This window comes from Aethalodelphis obliquidens, unplaced genomic scaffold (assembly GCF_003676395.1).
Source record: "Aethalodelphis obliquidens isolate GAN/ISIS:26980383/991018 unplaced genomic scaffold, ASM367639v1 scaffold1, whole genome shotgun sequence".
Taxonomy (NCBI): Eukaryota; Metazoa; Chordata; class Mammalia; order Artiodactyla; family Delphinidae; genus Aethalodelphis; species Aethalodelphis obliquidens.
In genome coordinates, this window is record NW_020837945.1 from 28,633,602 (window position 1) to 28,653,660 (window position 20,059).

The following is a 20,059-nucleotide window of genomic DNA, read 5'->3' on the forward strand; positions in this document are numbered from 1 at the left end:
GATAAACAACAAGGTCCTACTGTACAGCACAGGGAACTATATTCAATATTCTATGATAAACCATAATGGAAAAGAATATTAAAAAAAAGAATATATATATCTCTGAATGACTTTGCTGTACAGCAGAAATTAATACAACACTGTAAATCAACTATACTTCAATAAAAATTTCTTTTTAATTGAAACAGAAACCTTCCCCACTTTTTTTTTAACTACATATATATAGTCTTTCTTGAGTATTCTAAACTCATTGGATGTCACCAGCTAATGAATTCTAAATTCTTTGTGTTTGATTCACTCTTCATTCCAGTGAGTCAAACACCAAGAATTTAGCCGGGGTTCTAAAATAAGCGCTGGGAGAACAGTCACCCTGGACACATATTGCAGAAAGTAACCTCCACGTTTTCTTCTTAAGTCTTTTCCAATCAAATTGTGTCCTTTTTCTTTAATACATGTCACTTAGATTTTATCTTAGTAGGTCATCTCAAAAGTCTGTGTGCTAGGATCCAGAGAAATAGAGAGATAAGCATCACCAACACTTACTGATGATACAACTACTTAATATCTTCCAGAGGTGCTGAAACAAACACATTCACATGAAAACAGGGCCAGATAGAGACTTTAAAGGGCTCTCACAGACAAAACCATGGGGGGAGTGTGTACAGTAATCCACAGTCATCACTGCCCTAATAGTATCTGACCTGAACCTGGCACAGCTTCAGAAAAAGCCATGTGTTCAGGCTAAAACAAGAATGAGAAAAAAGGAGAACGTTGCTTTCTTCTAATGTGGTAAATAGGGCATGAAGGTTTTATAGTTTGCTAGTAGAACCAGTTTTACAAGTTCTCTATCCACAGGGCTTAGCCTTAGGGAGAAAAAATAGTTTTATTCAGAGATACCTTAAGACTTTTGGTAGAACATTTGAATTTGGTATCCAGAATGAAGAACTAGATTGAAGCTGTTATGTCTACATTTATTGGGATGAAGTTTGAAACTGGAACTATTATATTAAATATTATTTTCATGTGTGCCGTACTTCCCATTTCTGTTTTTGGCATGAGGAAGTGATAAAAGAAAGCTTCTTATGTGTCCTCTTAAACTATGTGGAGTTGGGGGGACCGAACCCCTTCCATTAAAATCTGAGTATAACTTCACAGGTGGCCCTCCATATCCAGGGCTCTGCATCCACAGAGTCAACCAGGGTGGATCGTGTAGCACTGTAGTACATATTTATTTAAAAAAAAAAAAATCCACGTATAAGTGGACCTGCATAGTTCAAACCCGTGTTGTTCAAGGGTAGAATCCTCCTATTCATTTAAATTGGTTTCCCAGATTGTTTACTTTAAATATCAAGAAATGATCATTCATTTAAAGGATCCAGGTCTTTGATTTTTCTCAGTCTGGAGAAGAAATAGCTTTAAGTAAGAAATCCCCACCAGGTATCAATATGTGTGTCCCTCTGGGTGGGTGTGCATGAGAGAGAGATAGTGGTAGAGAAATGACACAGAGAGAGGAGACAGAAACCATGAAGCCTTAGGGTAATAAAATCATCTGCAAAGTTGTTGAACAATAATATATTTGCACATTTCAAGTTTCCTTTCCCTTCAAGTTTCAGTATCACTCAGTGGAGTTGAGGTGACTTTTCCTTATGTCTGCTAGTGCAGACGGTACCAAGGAGACAGCAGAGAAAGCGGCATATAAAGAGAAAAGGACTATATGTGTGTTTGCACGTAAAGTTTGTCTCATTCATTCCTCTCTCTTGGCTCAGTTAGTGGGAAGTATTCTCATACCAGTTCTTTCCTTTAATAACTTGTCTGCTTTGATGAAGACAAATCAACTTCAGCTTTTTGTGACCCTTAGGGAAATAGTCTATATCTAGTGGTGAAACTGATTTTATTAAAGCCAGTGTGAACTCTCTGCTTCCCTACGAAGAAAATTTTATTTTTCTTCACTGAAGATTGAATAAGAAGAAAAGAATCTGAATAAATATTATATTCGATTTTAAAAGATACAAATACAGAGTGGGAAGAGATCGCCTTTAAACTTCAAGTTTGGAACTAAATACACATATATTTAGACATATATTTTACATATTCTTAATTGAGAATATTAATACAATGATAAAGCCTTAATAATGGAATGTTTTTATCCACTCACAAATTAAAATTTCATTACATTTAAACAACTTTTTCTGAATCAGCAACAAATTGCTTTTCTTCCTTCCTTCATTTGAGGAGCTAAAATAAGTTTTTGTTCTTAACTTTTACCTTAAAGGTCTGGCTATGCAGCTGATAGCTGGCTTAGCAAGATATCCTCACATCCTCTTCCACAAGGACCTCTCTGATATTTAGAGTCAATCCTGGCAGGAGTTTTGAAGTTCTAAAACAATCACAAAGTTTTCTCATCTGTAATGATTCTTCGGAACTGTGAGAGCTCAGGTATGCCAGAAAGGTACTTGAAAAGAACAAGAAGTACAAGATGGCTTTGTTCCATTCAAATTAGGGTAGCTGCATTACTGCTATATATATATTTTTTCCCCAGTAAAAGCTGTTCCTCTGTGTTTCTCCCTATCTCCCACACTTCAGCATTCTGGATCACAAAAAAAGAAAACTATGTGACGGTCCTATCAACAAGCAGACCATATTTTTGTTAAGTAAATGGGGGAAATTAGAATTGATTTCTTATTACCGAAAAGATACTGTTGTCAAAATAAGTGATCAGTTGAGCAAGAAAGGAAAATTCAGCCCGTTGTCACCATCACTCAAGGCAAGGCTGCACTCAGCCTAAAAATGAAAGGGAGATGAGTTGAAAATGAAGACTTTCTATATACTGCTTTGTACTCAACTCTTCTTTCAACCTCTGCAAGGAAGGAGAATGTGTTTTCCCTCCCAAGCAAGGAGCAGCAGGGGTTATCTTTTCCCGGAGGAGCTGAAATTTGTTTCCTTGTCAGAGGAGACAGACGAGGTCAGAGAAAACTCCGCCTCCCGGAACCAAAGTGCAGAAGCTGTGATTCTGGTTCATGACAAGAATGACGAGTGCTTATTGGCAGAGCAATCAAGCAAGACACCATCTCGCTTGCTGGACCACAAATTGCAGCACTGATTTAAAAATTATATACAGGACTTTTTGAGCCATGCCAAGGACCCCTTTCCCATTTTAGTGTCACTAGTAGTTAGTTTGCTTATTACGTGTCCTATCATTTTTTTAAACATCTTTATTGAGGTATAATTGCTTTCCATTGTTGTGTTAATTGCTGCTGTATAACAAAGTGAATCAGCTATACATATACATATATCCCCATCTCCCCTCTCTCTTGCATGCGTCTCCCTCCCACCCTCCCTATCCCACCCCTCTAGGTGGTCACAAAACACCAAGCTGATCTCCCTGTGCTATGTGGCTGCTTCCCACTAGCTAGCTATTTTACATTTGGTAGTGTATATATGTCCATGCCACTCTCTCACTTAGTCTCAGCTTAGGCTTCCCACTCCCTGTGTCCTCAAGTCCATTCTCTACATCTGTGTCTTTCTTTCCTGCCCCTAGGTTCTTCAGAACCCTTTTTTGTTTGTTTTCTTTAGATTCTATATATATGTGTTAGCATATGGTATTTGTTTTTCTCCTTCTGACTTACTTCACTCTGTATGACAGACTCTAGTTCCATCCACCTCACTACAAATAACTCAGTTTCATTTCTTTTTATGGCTGAGTAATATTCCATTGTATATATGTGCCACCTCTTCTTTATGCATTCATCTGTTGATGGACACTTAGGTTGCTTCCATGTGTGATATCATTTTTTAAGGGCCATGAAACTATGCAAAGAATAGAAAGACCATAATATGGTCCTGAGGGGACACCACTGCTCGAAAAGCAAAAATGCTCATATATTAAACATGTCCCCGCAGGAATGAGAAAGAGTAAATTATTTGAAGCAAAATGAACGTGATTGGAAGTATCGATATTTCTACATGTCTTTTCCCTCCAACTTTTTATTTTGAAAATTTTAAAACCTACAGAAGATTGCAAGTACAATATGATAAACAGCATATGTCCTTCATGTAGATCTGTGCTAATAGGGTATCTGCTATCCATATGTGGCTAATTGGTCACTTGGAAAATGGTGGCTAGTCCAAATTGAGCTGTGCTCTTCTACATGCCTTTCTAAAAATAAATACTTCCTAAAGTTTTCTGAAAAGTGAACAGATACTTGGTCCCTAACCCAAGCAGATAAAAATTATATACCAGTATATTATATATACACATATATATGAATTTATGTTAATAAATGTAAAGAACATGTATATGTGTAGCTCTGAGCACATATGTTTATCCATGGATCTAGTCTTCATTTTCAATAAATCACTCAGAAAAAAGTGATTGTTTAGAAAGGTAGGATGGAAGTGTAGGCATTAACTTTTAAAATGTCTTTCATAAAAAAAAAAAAATGTCTTTCATGTTTCTCCTAAGGAGTAGACTGAGTCCTGATGAGTTTAGTTATTCTCATATGAAGTATATAATAGAGCAGAAATAACAGAATCTTTCCCTTTTTTTTTTGTAAAATAAAATGAAGACATACATCAAAAATGGAAATTTTAAACACTAAGATGTTTCTTTCCGGTGATTGTGATTTTACTAGTGAGTTTAGATCTAAAACTTACCTGTTTGAAATCTTCTTTGTTCCTCTTCCTACTCCAATGCAAGCTAAAACATAAATATAGAATTGTTAAATTTATTTGTAATCAATTCTAAATCCAGTAATCAATATTCAAAGATTCAATAAATCAGTGAAGTCATTGAAAAGTTTAAAAACTGACAATCAATGACTTTGATCCTCTTTCTATCCACTCCCATGTGAAATGTGACAAGTTTATTTAATAAGTAAATAGAACATACCCAAAGGAATGGTGTTCCCTCTAATTAGTCCCTCCCTTTGCCAGGTGATTCTCTCACAAAAGTTTTTGTTTGTTTTTTTTAAAGCATATTTCTATTACTATCCACCTAAGTGCTATATCATGCTATCATGCTTCTTGGTAAGTAGATTTGAATCTTGCAAACTAACAAACTTGTTTAAAACCAAGTAGGGTGATAAGACTGAAAAAACTACCTCTATTAGTCTGCTCATGCTGCCATAATAAAATATCAGAGACTGGGTGGTTTAAACAACAGAAATTTATTTCTCACAGATCCAGAAGCTGGAAAAGATCAAGGTGCTGGCAAAGTAGGTTTCATTCTGAGGCGTCAGTAGTTGTTGTGGCACGCAGGCTTCAGTAGTTGTGGCTTGTGGGCTCTAGAGTGCCACAGGCTCAGTAGTTGTGGCGCATGGGCTTAGTTGCTCCTTGGCTTTTAGGATCTTCCTGGACAAGGGCTCAAACCCGTGTCCCCTGCATTGGCAGGTGGATTCTTAACCACTGCACCACCAGGGAAGCCCCCTGCTTTTCTTTTAACGGAGTCAAAGTTTTCTGACTAATTTTTTCTTTTGTTGATTTATTATCGTTCAACTCTTTGTCATATAACATTGCAATTTATTTTTGACAGGTTTCCTTTTGACTCTTGATTTAGGGTACTTATTTTATAGAAATGTTCACATCTGTAGTAAATCTATCAATTTTATCCTGCCAGGCAGTGATTCTCAAATTTAATGCGCATCAAGATCTCTTAATGTATTCATGAAAACACAGATTCCTGGGCTCCACCATCAGGGGGTATTATTCCATAACTCTTTGGTGTGGTCCTGGCAACTTTAGCAGTAACTGAGCTGATTCTAAATGAAGTAGTTAATAAACCACACTGTGAAATACTGCCTTACAATTTCTTACTTTGCATTAATACTTAGGGCTTCTCATGGTAATATCACATAAATAGCTATCTATATTTTCTCCTATTTTCTCATGTTGCCATTTTTCTACATCTATCTATTTAGTTCGGCTATCTATTTAGTTCGGTTCAATATCCCAAGATATTGAACCATTTTTCCTATCACAACTTATTGAACAGCAACACATTTCCCCAATAATTTATAATTCCAACTTTATCATTTACTACAAAGTTATAAATACTTGAGGCTTTTGCCGAGTTTCTTTTTCTGTCCCACTAAATTATCTATCTATTCCAGCATACTGTTTTAATTACTATATCTTTTCAATGTATCTGTTACTATGAAAAATGTCTTGTCCCCATTACTCTTCTTACACAAACCTATTTTGGCAATTCTCACCTGTATAATTAAAAAAAAAGTTTGTCAAATTAATTTCTGAAAGTTTATTGGAGTTGTATTTAATCTATAAAATGTTTTAAGGAGACGACACATCTGTGCAATGTTAGGTGCTTCTCACCTAAAAGTAAACCCCAAAAGCCACACCTACTAATACTAATACTCTCAGCTTTGGGGGTAAGAATTTCAACATATGAATTTTGGGGGATAGAGACATTCAGACCATAGCAACCATAAAAGAAGCTATGAATAAACAGAGATGTATAACACCACAAGGTGTTGGCGGGGCCATGCTCCCTCTGCAAACTGTAGGGGCACCCTTCCTTGCCTCTTCCTAGCCTCTGGTAGTTTGCTGGCAATCTTTGGTGTTCCTTGGCTTTCAGCTGTATAATTCAATTGTCACATGGCATTCTCCCTATTTATGTATACGTATATGTGTATATATATATGGTTATTAAAGTTTTAGTAAATCAGGATGTGTTTTTTATTAATATAAGCTCCTAAGCTATTCCAATCAGTATTAAAATACTGATACTGATATAGGCTTATTAGATTTTCTCTATATAGTCTCACATACATACAAATGTGTTTGAATACATGTAAATATAAAAATTTTCTCATGCTTTGTACTATTTCCCAAGATTCCTAATACTCCACAGTTACTAAGGCAGGCAATGTTGTCATAGGTCTGAAATGAGAAAGGCGTCTGCAGTCTATAAACTAATATATCTATTTTTCCTTCAGAGTTTAGAAAATCATTTCATTTGATATTTTCTATGATTAAGTAAAAAGCTGTTTTATTAATATTCTATTTCCCTTCAAAACTTTTCAGGGTAATGAAGACTTCTGAAAAGTTTAAGATTTTCTCTGCCAAGCAGACTGCCTATATTTAAATATTTATGAGAATATACATTATATGTACCCTCTAAAACACAAATAGAATGTATTTTTGTTATTTATTAGGAAATTCTTTGATTAATTAAACAGATCTTAGAATTGTACATCACTTTAGGGTTGTTTGATTCAAAAGAGTATTTGGTTTCAGTGATAATTTCCATTTTGAAAATGCTTTAAAATGTGATCTTATTTCCTTTTCATAATCTCTTCTCAGGAAAGTAAACAGGAACCATTAAAGTTGTACCTAGTGATTCTCAGGGGTTACTTCACTGGCTCAATCCAATTCTCAAGCGTGCTGGCCTTTTTCCTTTTAAGGACAGTGAAGTCCTGTCTGGGAAGGCTATGGCGTCATGCACAGGGAAGCCACAGCCAGGGAGAGGAAAGCCATCCCCTGACCAGGTTCGATATTGCCCCCATCAGGAGCATCTCTGCAATGGAAAGTTGCAATGACTGTCCAGCTGTTTAAAGAGCAGGGGTTATCTATTTTATATATAAAGTAGATAACTAATAAGGACCTACTGCATAGCACAGGGAACTCAACTCAATACTCTGTAATAGCCTGTATGGGAAAAGAATCTAAAAAAAAGTGGATTTATGTATATGTATAACTGATTCACTTTGCTGTACACCTGAAACTAACATAACATTGTACATCAACTATACTCCAATAAAAATTTTTAAATTTTTAGCTAATATTATAATCTCTTTTTATATAATCTCTATTATAATTTAGCTAATATTATAATCTCTTAAAAAAGGAAATGGTTGCTCTAAACTAAGAATAAAATGAGTTTTATTTTTAAGACAAAAAAAAAAAGAAGAGCAGGGACGCAGTCAGGCCAGAGAATGAACTTCAATTTTCATAAACTAACAAAACAACAAAAGTAAGAGAGAAATCATTATTCTCTATCTAAACTGGAGGTCCAAACAAATCCTCCCTGATTTAATGTGCAGATTCTGTTACAGTGTGTGCCAGCCGCAGGGATTTTCCAACTGTCTCATGACTCTTGGGCAACTTTGCCTTTTCATTTGGCTTTTAGCTGAGCAGGCTATGGACTTTTAGGTTTAACTTAGGGAAGCTGCCCCTATTGGGCTTTGGTTGGTGGGAGAACTCCTGGACTTAGGAAGGGAAGCTGCTGTACTTGCCCCTGAATGACCCCGGGACTTTGGAACCTTCTGGATGACACAGTTGCTTACCCTCTTGTTATCAATCTGAAAACCCAGTCAAGCGATACATTTCCAATCCCCTGACGGTCTCATGACCAACTTGTAGGTATTAGGCAAAACAGTCTAGAAGCACTGTCATAAAGTTGTTTACTGGCCTGTCTCAGGAAAACTTTACTGTGTCCTGGCAAACTTTATGCTCACACCACCAACTCTGAGAAGTCAGGAGTATTATGTATAATAGTAAGATTCTTAAAATTGACTCATGAACTGGGCTGTGAGTAGCTGACTTATCCCTGGTCTAACAGAGAGGATGTAAAATGGCCCAGCCATGTACTTCCTCAAAGTCAATGACAGTAGAAATGAGGAAGGGGTCAGTCAAGTCAGAGAAAGCCTAGACAAAGGCCAAGTCAGTACCAAAGAAGCTGTCAATCTCTCTGCACTTTTCACACATGCCCAAACAATGCACTCAGCCGATACTGGAACAAAATGAAGATAAATGTTATATGTAGTTTGTTCTGATATAACTGTCACTGTCATAGGGCACAAGCTCTCTATGCGAATACTTCTGTTTCATTGATCACGCTTTTCTTTTGAAAATGTAACTAAATGTCATTTCTGCTGCTGCTTTTGCTTTACAAATAGGCTTTGAGTATTTAATTATATATGATAGACATTAATATTTCTTTGTTGGATGTGAGAAAGGTTATTATAGTATGCAATGTATTAAAATATTTGTTTTATGGAAAGAGAGAAATGCTCAATCATTTTAATTTACATTCCTGTGCAACTTGGGTCATGCTGCCCTAAGGAGTTCTGTTTTCTAAAGAATAAGTCTATAGGGTGACTCCATCATAGATTCAGGATACAGCATGAAACAAATACAGCCTGGGGACTTTTGCTATGCATAGTACCTTAATTTTCTAGAACAAGACAAAAGACAGTTATAATAAGTAATTTTGAATAAAACTCTGATTTATTATCATTTTATTTTAAAGACCTCCATGAGTTTGAGATAATTAACACAAACTTTCATGCTCTCATGCAGTATAAAGAACAAAAAGAAATCTGCTAGTGATATAGTTTTAAACGCAATTTTAAAACAAAATATATAAGACCAATTGTTTTTTTTATGATCAAGGAAAGACAAGTTACCAAACTGCCGTTAGGAATTTATGTTGGTATGAGTGTATTTATTTCAATTAAGGAGAGATATGATACAACAAAAATAATGATAGTAGATTAAATTATGCCTTAAATATAGATAAAGAAAGAGGTCTTTCTTTCTCCCTTCTCTTTTTATTTGGAGCCAATAGGGTAGAAATTGGAGTGGCCAGCAGGGGGCTTCTTTTAGCTTTCTCCTTTAAATTAAGTGCTAAACTGAAAATGCATTTTAGTATTTAGTTTCATAAATCAGGAATAAAGTTTAAACGGAACATGTTTTTCTTCTGTCTCGTTTATTCTCCTTTCTACTCCCCTTCTCACCACTATTCTTTCTCAAGACCTGTAAAATGTGATCCCTGCTGCCTGGGTTGGCCACTGCTGGCGCTGCACCAGCTTCCCCATCCCAAATTAATACTCTATTTTTGAAAACTTCCTGGCAGGGTAGGGAGATTTGGATGACAGACTTTCCACCAGATGTAAATTAAAATTAAATTAAGAGCAAAGAAGTATAGTCTGGTTTGATGATTTAAATGGCAGTTAGAGAAACCTGGTTTCACCGTGAAACATTTGGGAAGGACTTTCTGAAATGATGGACTTGAATAGTAGTATAAAAGGTAATGAATGGCCGTGTAATATGACATTTTAAAAGAGTGTTATGTTTTCGCAGGAATTTGAGAGTGTGTGAAAGGCGTCCAGAACTAATCTGACCGATCTTGGAACATAACTCCAAATCATCTTCCCGTCCTGTTTGATCTGCATAAAGTTTTACCTGGTTCTTTACCTTCTTTTGGGGGCCCATTTCATAGATGTAGGCTCAAGAACTTTACTGACAGCATATAACAATTCACCAGACAGGGAATCGGAAGGCAAAATTGTGGCATTTTGTGTTATCCAAGTGAAATCTCGAGATAAATAGAAACTGACCTTATATAGTTTTTCAGGTAAGAGTTGGGTCCTGACAGAGGAGGCAAACAAGACCTCTATAAGGATTTTGAAGTCAGTAATTCCAGGTTCAATATCCAATATACAAAATTATGTTAGGATTTTGTTTTAACTTTAGAAAATGAAACTTCGATTGTCAGGGACATACAGATAATACAGAACAGACCGACTTAGTGTCCTGTTTCCCAAACTGGGACATGGGTTACTGAAACCATAGGATGAGCCTACAGCTACTTTCTATTGTGCCAATTTACACAGGGATTTGGAATAAAAGAAGTAATTTAACTGTCAAAAAAATTTCAAACACCTTTATGCTAACCCAATAGTGCCATGTTATAAAGTAGAATATAAAATTCAAATGATTTGCCTAGATAAAATATGAACCTTTAAGAAATTGTGAACATGCAAATGTCCACTATAGATTGATCACTCCTCTCCCCCCAATCCCCCCACCCCATACACCAGGATGCTAGTAAGATAAATGCTCTGGAAGCCAAACTATCAGATTTCTCATCTTGGCATAATGGTTGATTCAGTAAACTCTTTATGCATCAGTAAAATTGATCACAGCTTTTAACCCAATTAAGGAATTCTTAGAAAATTAGGATTATAGAGTTGACTATTGCCTTATATCATTTATATGGGTAAAGTATAAACATCACTATAAATGTGTTGGTTGAGAGTCTTGGGATCTACCTGAGAGGAAAAGGAAAGGGGTTGGAAGCAGAGATATCACGACTATGACTAAAACATAACTGTGATTTGTATGTGCTTGCATAGCTTTGTCCTCTACCATACCTTAGTTCTCAGGGTTATTCTTCAAAACAGGGAAGAAATGCATTTTTATTACTGGATGATTTAACCAGTGACCAAGATTATGACTTATAACCTTGGATTTTAAGACTGTCTATGGTCATAATTTGAGCCTGAAATTTAATAGATTCCCTCTCTGGTCCTAAAAGAAGAGGTCAATAAGGGAACACTACTTTTATCTCATTGTAGTTTATAAAAGAGTTCCTAGGAATGACATCTCAGTGCCACTTACTTGGTACAAATCACTCCTCAATATTTGTCGGGACTGCTATCCCAAGGAAAAGATACCTTTTTATTTTGAGGCTCTGATGAGCGTTAAAGTAAATGTGCAAAAATAAAACCCCTAATATTCTTTCTTTTAAAAAATACTCTATCACTTTCCCCTTTTTAAAATTTCTTTTTCTTCTGTGAATGGGAATGAGAAGTGAAAGTTAATGTATGTAATCATTCATTCATTGAACTTGGCTATCCTTTGAATTTTTCTTGCCTGGTTATTATATTGTTTTGAAAAACTTTGATAGAAAAATATTAAGAGGAAAATGAATGAAAGGTAGATCAGTCGGTTGTATGGCACTAACTTTTAATTAAAATATGTCGAACTTTTTTCAGGTATAGGCTATTCATATCTAATTACACAGAGTCTTATTGTCAAAGAGGAGGTACTTGGTTCTCTTTCTTCTATATTCCCTCTTCACGCTCAGTATATTTCCCAGTATTTTGTGCTGGAGACCTCTTAAAAAACCACAAAACCCCCCAACCCTATAATCAATCAATTTAATGCTGAAAAAGAACCTTAGACAGTATGATTCATTGATTCTATTAATGGCTCCAATTTCCCATGGACAATTGTTCCATGCCCTTTGGTAGAACCTCCCATCTTGGTCCTAACTTGGCTCTGTGACTTGCTTTGGCCAATGGGCTTATAGCTGACTTGATGCAAGTAGAAACTTGAAACAACACTTCTGCATTTCTGCTTCTCTTTGTGGATTCCTGCCACTGCTGTGAGAACATGCCCTGACTAGTCTGCAGGAGACACATGAGAAGGCCAATGAAGGACCGATGAAGAAGAGCTGAGTTTTCCCAGTGATGCCATCAAGATAAGCTAATCACAACCGATCAGTCATCTGACAGCAGATGTATGAGTGAGCCTAACTGAGATCAGCCAACCCACTGGTTGAAAGAAAGGAATAAGTGGCTGATGTCTTCAGCTACTAAGTTTGGGATGGTTTGTTTGGCAGCAATAGCAGATTGATATACACTCTTGCACTGTTGGTGGGAATGTAAATTGATACAGCCACTATGGAGAACAGTATGGAGGTTCCTTAAAAAAACTACAAATAGAACTACCATACAACCCAGCAATCCCACTACTGGGCATATACCCTGAGAAAACCATAATTCAAAAAGAGTCATGTACCACAACGTTCACTGCAGCTCTATTTACAATAGCCAGGATATGGAAGCAACCTAAGTGTCCATCGACAGATGAATGGATAAAGAAGATGTGGCACATATATACAATGGAATATTACTCAGACATAAAAAGAAAGGAAATTGAGTTATTTGTAGTGAGGTGGATGGACCTAGAGTCTGTCATACAGTGACGTAAGTCAGAAAGAGAAAAACAAATACCGTATGCTAACACATATATATGGAATCTAAGAAAAAAAAAAAAAGGTCATGAAGTACCTAGGGGTAAGACGGGAATAAAGACACAGACCTACTAGAGCATGGACTTGAGGATATGGGGAGGGGGAAGGGTAAGCTGTGACAAAGTGAGAGAGTGGCATGGACATATATACACTACCAAACATAGATAGCTAGTGGGAAGCAGCCACATAGCACAGGGAGATCAGCTCGGTGCTTTGTGACCGCCTGGAGGGGTGGGATAGGGAGGTTGGGAGGGAGGGAGACGCAAGAGGGAAGAGATATGGGAACATATGTATATGTATAACTTATTTACTTTGTTATAAAGCAGAAACTAACACACCATTGTAAAGCAATTATACTCCAATAAAGATGTTAAAAAAAAAAAAGAAATTCAAAAAAAAAAAGAAGTGAGAAAACTGAGCCTGGGGATTTACATTTTCTCCAACTTTATGAAGCTCCTAACCTCCCCAGATTTTAGAGTTGAGCGTTCTAGTCCTCATTTATGTAAAACCTAAACACCGAATTATTGACAAACTAGTAAAAACCTAAACACCTAATTATTGACAAACTGGTAAAGTCTTACCAGATAATTCCAAATAACACCACAATAAACAATGTTGCTTGGAATTGTTTTGATTAATATTATCTTTAAGGTTAAAGATTTTTGTCAAGACTAAGCATATATTACATTGCAGAAATTGTCATTCATGCAAATCCATTTTCTTGTGCAATTGAAAAGCTTCATTTAGTGTGCTGAATCTGTAGTTGCATTTGATTCTTAAGGAGTTAGCCCTGTGAAGCACATTACAACTGTCCTCTAGAGACTGGGCTAGTTTCCAATTGATTTCAGGTTGCAATTCAAATTCTTGTCTTTCATGTATAACAACGGCACATTGTTTTAACTCTTGACCTCTCAAACACTATTGGAAATAAAATCCTAAACTTTGGAACTGGAGGAAATGTTACTGTGGAATATATACAAGGGTAACATCATATGGGTTCTTTTCAATTATAACTCAAGCTTTTGGATCTAAAATATAGAGTTCTTTACTGAATTACACCTTTCCTATAGCAATGAATTTGGATTGAGAAGTGTATATTCAGAATGGTATTTTCTTTTAATAGTTTGATATTTAATATGATTTCCTTTTATTAAGCATGTGTCTTATTTTCTTAATCTTGATCTAGTAGATTATTAATTATGTCAATTATTTTTTTCTTTCTCGTCTTGGAGATAGGAGATGATTAATAGTCCTTAAATGAATTTTTCTTTCTTCTGATGTTGACTTGCTTTTAAGGACCACATTTTCCAAACATATGGCACTGGAATTAATTCATTTTGATTTTCATTAATTTATTGAGTGTGTACTTTTTGGTCAATATTATAGTATCGTTAGTTGGCCACAATAAATCTATATTTATGTTCTGAAATAAGTTGATTTCTCTAGTCTTCCTCTCTATGAGCTTAGGTTATTTTTTATGTCTGTGACAACGTTCAAAGGATTTAAAGGAAAAATACATAATACTTCCCACAAAATACTTCCCTTCTTGGGGAAGAAGAGATATCCCTAAAAGTTTAATGTACTATGCTTTTCTGTCACCAAAATTCAGAAGAGACCATATTAATATCATTGAAATCATTTCATTTTTCCTAGTTACAAATTATTTAGTTCTTCCAATAAAAAAGATGAAACAAACTAAAGCCTAGTGTTTAGTTATCTACTACCGTACAATAAATTATCCAAAACTTAATGGCTTAAAACAACAGACATTTAGTATCTCATAGTTTCTGTGGGTGAGAAATCTATGACCACTTAACTGGGTCCTCTGCTCAGCATATCTCATGTATACATCATGTATACATCATGGTTTCATCTGGGGCTGTGGTCTAATCTTGAGGCGCAGTTGAGTGAGCATCAACCTCCAAGCTCATTCATATGGTTGCTGGCAGAATTCAATCCCTTGCAGACTCTCAGACAGAGGGCTTCGCTTCCACACTTTTGGCCAGAGGCCAGCCTCAGTTGCTTCTCAAATGGGCCTCTTCAACATGGGAGCTTGCTTCATCAAAGCCAGCCAGAGAGAGAAGCTGCAAGTGAGAGGAAAGTCAATCTTTTGTAACCTAATCACTTAGATGGCATCCCATCACTTTTGCTATATTCTGTTCATGAAAAGCAAGTCACTAGGTCCAGCCCACACTCAAAGGGATGAGTTCATACAGGGTGTGAAATTATACAGGAGGAGCTTCTTAGAAGAATACCTATCATAGCTAGAGTGGTCCAGCTGTTATTGTGTTACTGTTGTCTCCCTTTCATATATATATGTGTATATATATAATTTCTCTCTATACGTATGTGTGTGTATATATATATATATATATATATATATATATATATATATATAACTTGGTTTTTCTTATCTATAACATTTAATCACATATATTTAACATCACAACCTAGTGAGAACATTGTAATATACATGAAATTTACATGAAGTGGTTAAGCATAGAGTTCTAGACTACTCTAGCAGCATTACTGAAAATTTGTGGTGTCCAATAGTACATTGGGATTCTGTTTTCAGAATTCAGTCTACCTGTGAGGTGTTCTCTTCTACAAAAAGAAAGAGTGGGTTATAATTTTTTGGTCTGCTCCAATGTGGGTCAAATAAAGATACAGAAAACAACACTGACTGAAAAATAAGGAGATGCATGATTTGCACTTGCAGCTCGTATTTCACACAATACGGAGAAATAAACTTCTCAGATTCTCAATTGTGCATAGCTTTGCAATAGCTAGAGTTACAGAGAGAGTTAATAAAGATTTTTTACGTGACATCTAGATATGAATGATTTCAGATAATTGAGAATTCTCTGTAATTAACAATATAGGTTCTGACAATAAAAGGAGCTGGTCATCCCAACACAAACTGGCACAGAAGAGCAGACTCTGATCTATGAAAGAGTAGAATCTAGACCAGGCCAGGTCAGAAAGATTTCTTTTCACCTATCTTGACCAAAGATTTCATCAACTCCATCAGGTATGGTGGAGGCAGACCTTACTAGTGCCCACCAATGTCCAGTTTTTCCCTCCAGGCTCATGGAAGGTTATACTTCCCAGCAACTTTTCAGTTAGGCAGGATCATATGATTTTCCTGGCCAAAGGATTGTAAACAGAAGCGCCATGTGTTACTTTGTAGACCAAAATATAGACGAATGGGTCTGCAATCACCAAACACTCTCTTCCCCCTTGCTGGGGCAACTGATGATTTTCAATTGGTGGAGTCTCTGTCAACGTGGGTCCTTGACTAACTATAATACATAAAAGAAAGTCCCTGCACTGTCCAGTGATGGACATGTATCATGCCTAAAGTGATAACTTTTTAAAACGTTAAGACCCTTTGTCTTACTTTCCTGTTGCTGCTGTAACAAATTACTTTAAACTAAGTGTCTTAAAGTAACGCAAATTTATTACCTTACATGGCTGGAAGTCAGAAGTCCTAAAATCAGAGTTTTGTTGAGGCTGCATTCCTACCAGAGGCTTTTGGGGAGAATCTGTGTCCTTGCCTTTTCGAGATTCTAGCGGGCACCTACACTCCTTGCCTTGTGGTCCCTTCCTTCATCCTCAAATCTATCAACATAGCATCTTCAAATCTGTCTCTGTCTTTCTCTCTCTTTTTTTCCACTCTCTGTCTTTTCTCTGCTTCCATCTTCACGTTTCCTTCTTTGACTCCGAGCCTCCTGCCTTCATTTGTTGTAAGGATACTTGTGAATACATTAGATCCATCCAGATAATCCTGTGTAATTTCCACATCTCAAAATTTTTAACTTAATCTGCAAAATCCCTTTTGCATGTAAGGCAACATTCACAGGTTTTGGGGATTAGGATATGGACATAATTGGAGACATGTAACCTACCATATCCTTGGATTTAGAGGTTTATGTGTTACTACAGCATAGCTTAATGTATACTGAGTAATACAGAAGCCACTAGAACCTCATTTTGCATTAATGGGGTATGAGTATGCTTAAAGTAGCTATTTAGTGGGTTCAGATAGTCTCAATTTTTCTTTATGAGGTTACAAAGTACAGAACTTGCTTATGAAAGATATGTACAAAATGCATAAAACAAAATGATAATTATGTATCATTCTCAAATTTTTGATTTCTAGGTTTTCCAGACAAGGTAAACACCAAATAACCCAAAACAAATTTTATTCCTATTTGGGTATTTTTATATTACACATTACTTATTGTATAACTGCATCTGAAGGAATTATAACAGATATGTAAATTATCTGAGAAGAGTGAGAATATATTTCGAAAACTTATTTAATTATAGCAGTAACCACATTTTATTTATTAGGTTGTTTTCCTATGTGGACAAAAAGACTTTTTAATCTGCAGATAATATCTTGTGCTTAGCCACCATTATGTAATTACTTTCAGGTGGAATTTTATGATGTGGAAGTGCTCATGAAAAACCCCAATTTTTTTAATGGGGTAGTTGTATTCAAGATACAAGCAGATCAGGACAGATGATTAGGATATATGCAGCAAGACTGCAAATGAAATTTTGTGGGTTCAGACAGTGACTCATATAAGAAAGGGAGCTAATGAGTATGGGGCTTGCCCTAATTTTTTATCATTTCAACTCCAGAAAATCATAAATTCAATGATTCATTTATTAATTCATCCATTTATTCCTTCAACATTTCTTCAGGACCCACTAGGATGATACTGTAGTTCATTTATAAGGATATAGGCTTTGGAGACAGATTGACATCTAAGTTTTAATATCAGCTTAACTACTTACCAACTGTATCCAGTTGGGCAAATATGGCCTCTCTGACCCTTAGTTTTGTCACTTATAAACATAATAATAATGTCTACACTTAAGGGTTTTTGTGAAAATTAGAGATTATGTACATCAGACACTGTAAATTATGGGCATTCAACAGATAATGATAGAAACTGTGATTGTTATCTACCAGAAATCAAGATGCAGAGATGAAAACCACATAATTCCTAGCTACAAATAACTAAAGAGGGAACAAACAACCACAATGCAGTTAGAGGTATGGGCAAGCTATGGATCAGGGAGAAGAAAAGGATTTAGTCTATGGAAGGGTCATAAAAGGGTTCACATGATAAGTGACATTTTAGATGGCTCAGAAAAATTGTATTAGGTGTCCAAGAGAGAAGACATTGGAGCAGTATGTATAGTTACATGTATGAAAGCCCAGGGATAATACAGGAAACTTCAAGTAATTTGGTTTCTCTAGAGCACAGGGCTTTCTTAAACTCTCCCTCCTTCACCATTTTGCTCTTTCAAGATTCAGGTATAGCATAATTTTGCCTATGAATCTTTTCCTAATATATATCACTCAGAAAAATTACGTACTCTTTCTCTCATGCTACTTCTGTATTGAATATATACCCCAAAGACATAGTTTCTATCACTTTAAAAATATTTATTTGTCTTTCCTCTCTACTTGGTTGTAAATTTTACAGGTTCATGGACTATGCCTTATTCATCGTTATATTTAAAAGAATAAATATTAAGTAATTATAATAAACATTTCTTGACTGAATGAATACATGAATGGTGGGGCAATGGCAGGAGACTAGAAGAAGTCTGAATGAGTTTGCTAAGCTAAGGATTTTGGATTTTTTCTTGTGGGTGACAGACAGGCATAGGGAGGAGAATGAATTGAGAAGCCCAAAAAAATGAATTTTAGGGCATCATAATTGTCCAAGACAAGAGCTAAGGGAGAATGGTGGAGAGTGAGGGGAAGAGACATATTCAAGACATATTTATGACTTAGAATGGACAAATCTTGAGAGTTGTTTGGTAATGGACATAATTTAAATTCCTGGCAGATGAGAATATTTGGATAAATTGTCCACACTGAACAGGTTGAGTTTGAAGTTTCTATGAAAGTCCTGTCGAGAAGCATTATAAATATTTTACAGGAAGTCAGGAGAGTAGCTAGTGTTGGAGAGTGATGTTTGGGAACATAGGTGAAATTGAAACTGTAAAGATGGTTGAGGTCACCAAGGAAAGTGTGAAGACTGAGAACAGAAGGTAGAGTTGAGCAAAGAACCATGAGTAACATCAGTATTTGAGGGGTGAAAGGAGAAAACAAAGCCAGAAAAGCCAATTGGAAAAGAAAGATCAGAAAGAAAAGAAAACCGGGAGTATTGTGTGTGATTGAAGCTAAGTGGGTTTCAGGAAGGTGGGTGTCATTAAAAAAATTTTTTACAAGAAATAAAATAATGTGGCTTTTGAACAGAAGCTCCTGTAATTAGCAACTAAGAAGTTTGTGGTAGCCATTTTTGCCACATTTTAATTGTAAGGGAGAAGCCAGATTAAAATGTTTGAATAGAGACTTGATCAGAGAAAGAGGATTCTGCATACAGACTTCCTTAAAGAACACTTTGACCTGAAGGATGAAGATAGGCTACTCATTAAAAGATCAAACAGGGCCAAATGTGGATCATTTTAGTATGTGAGAGACTTGACCATAATTATGGCCTGAGAGAAAAAGCCAGTGTAAAACAAGTGATTGAAAATACAAGATAAATACAGGATTATCGATGGAGCAAGTGTTATGAGGCAATGGAGCAGGATAAGTAGAAAGAATGGTGACAGAGCTTGCACTTCTCCACACGCCTAAAGAAGAGGAGAAGAGAATTGTGCAGTCAATATTGGTTATGAAGTGGCCATAAAATGGTGACTCTGTCTGTAACTGTTTAAGGCATTTATTTGGAGGTATAGCTCATTTTTTTTCAGTAAGCATTTAATTGAGGATGTGCTATGTGACTAGCACTGGGACAGTTGTTTTCACCTTTACACTGTCATTTAATCTGAAGAGAGATCTTTGATCCTAAAGAGAGGTTTAACAGTGAGGCGGTAAAGCAAGTGTGGGGATAAACTTTTGGAGGAAAATACCTAGGAAGTTTTTCAGATTACACCATCCAGCTATAGTTCTTGGCCTGAGGATAAGTTGACCTGTCTTCCAAACTTAGGAAATGACACACCTAGTGTGATTTGTGTACGTGGAGATGTGGTAGTGGGGGAGGATTGTATGGAATGCCCATATTTTGTGGCCTCTAGGTCAAAATAATTGCCTTTTCTTTAGGCATTTTGACTTATTAGCTTTGGATGTCTAACATGTCAGCTTCATCGAGCTGGTTCTAGAAAGCCATTCATAGTGGCAAAGAGCCT

At 36.0% G+C, this 20,059-nt stretch overlaps 1 protein-coding gene across 1 annotated transcript in view; it reads left to right on the forward strand.

Moving 5' to 3' along the window:
* Positions 1 to 20,059, forward strand: part of NRIP1 (nuclear receptor interacting protein 1) — a 185,424-nt gene that overhangs the window by 162,700 nt on the left and 2,665 nt on the right. The gene's annotated exons all lie outside the window — the stretch shown is intronic.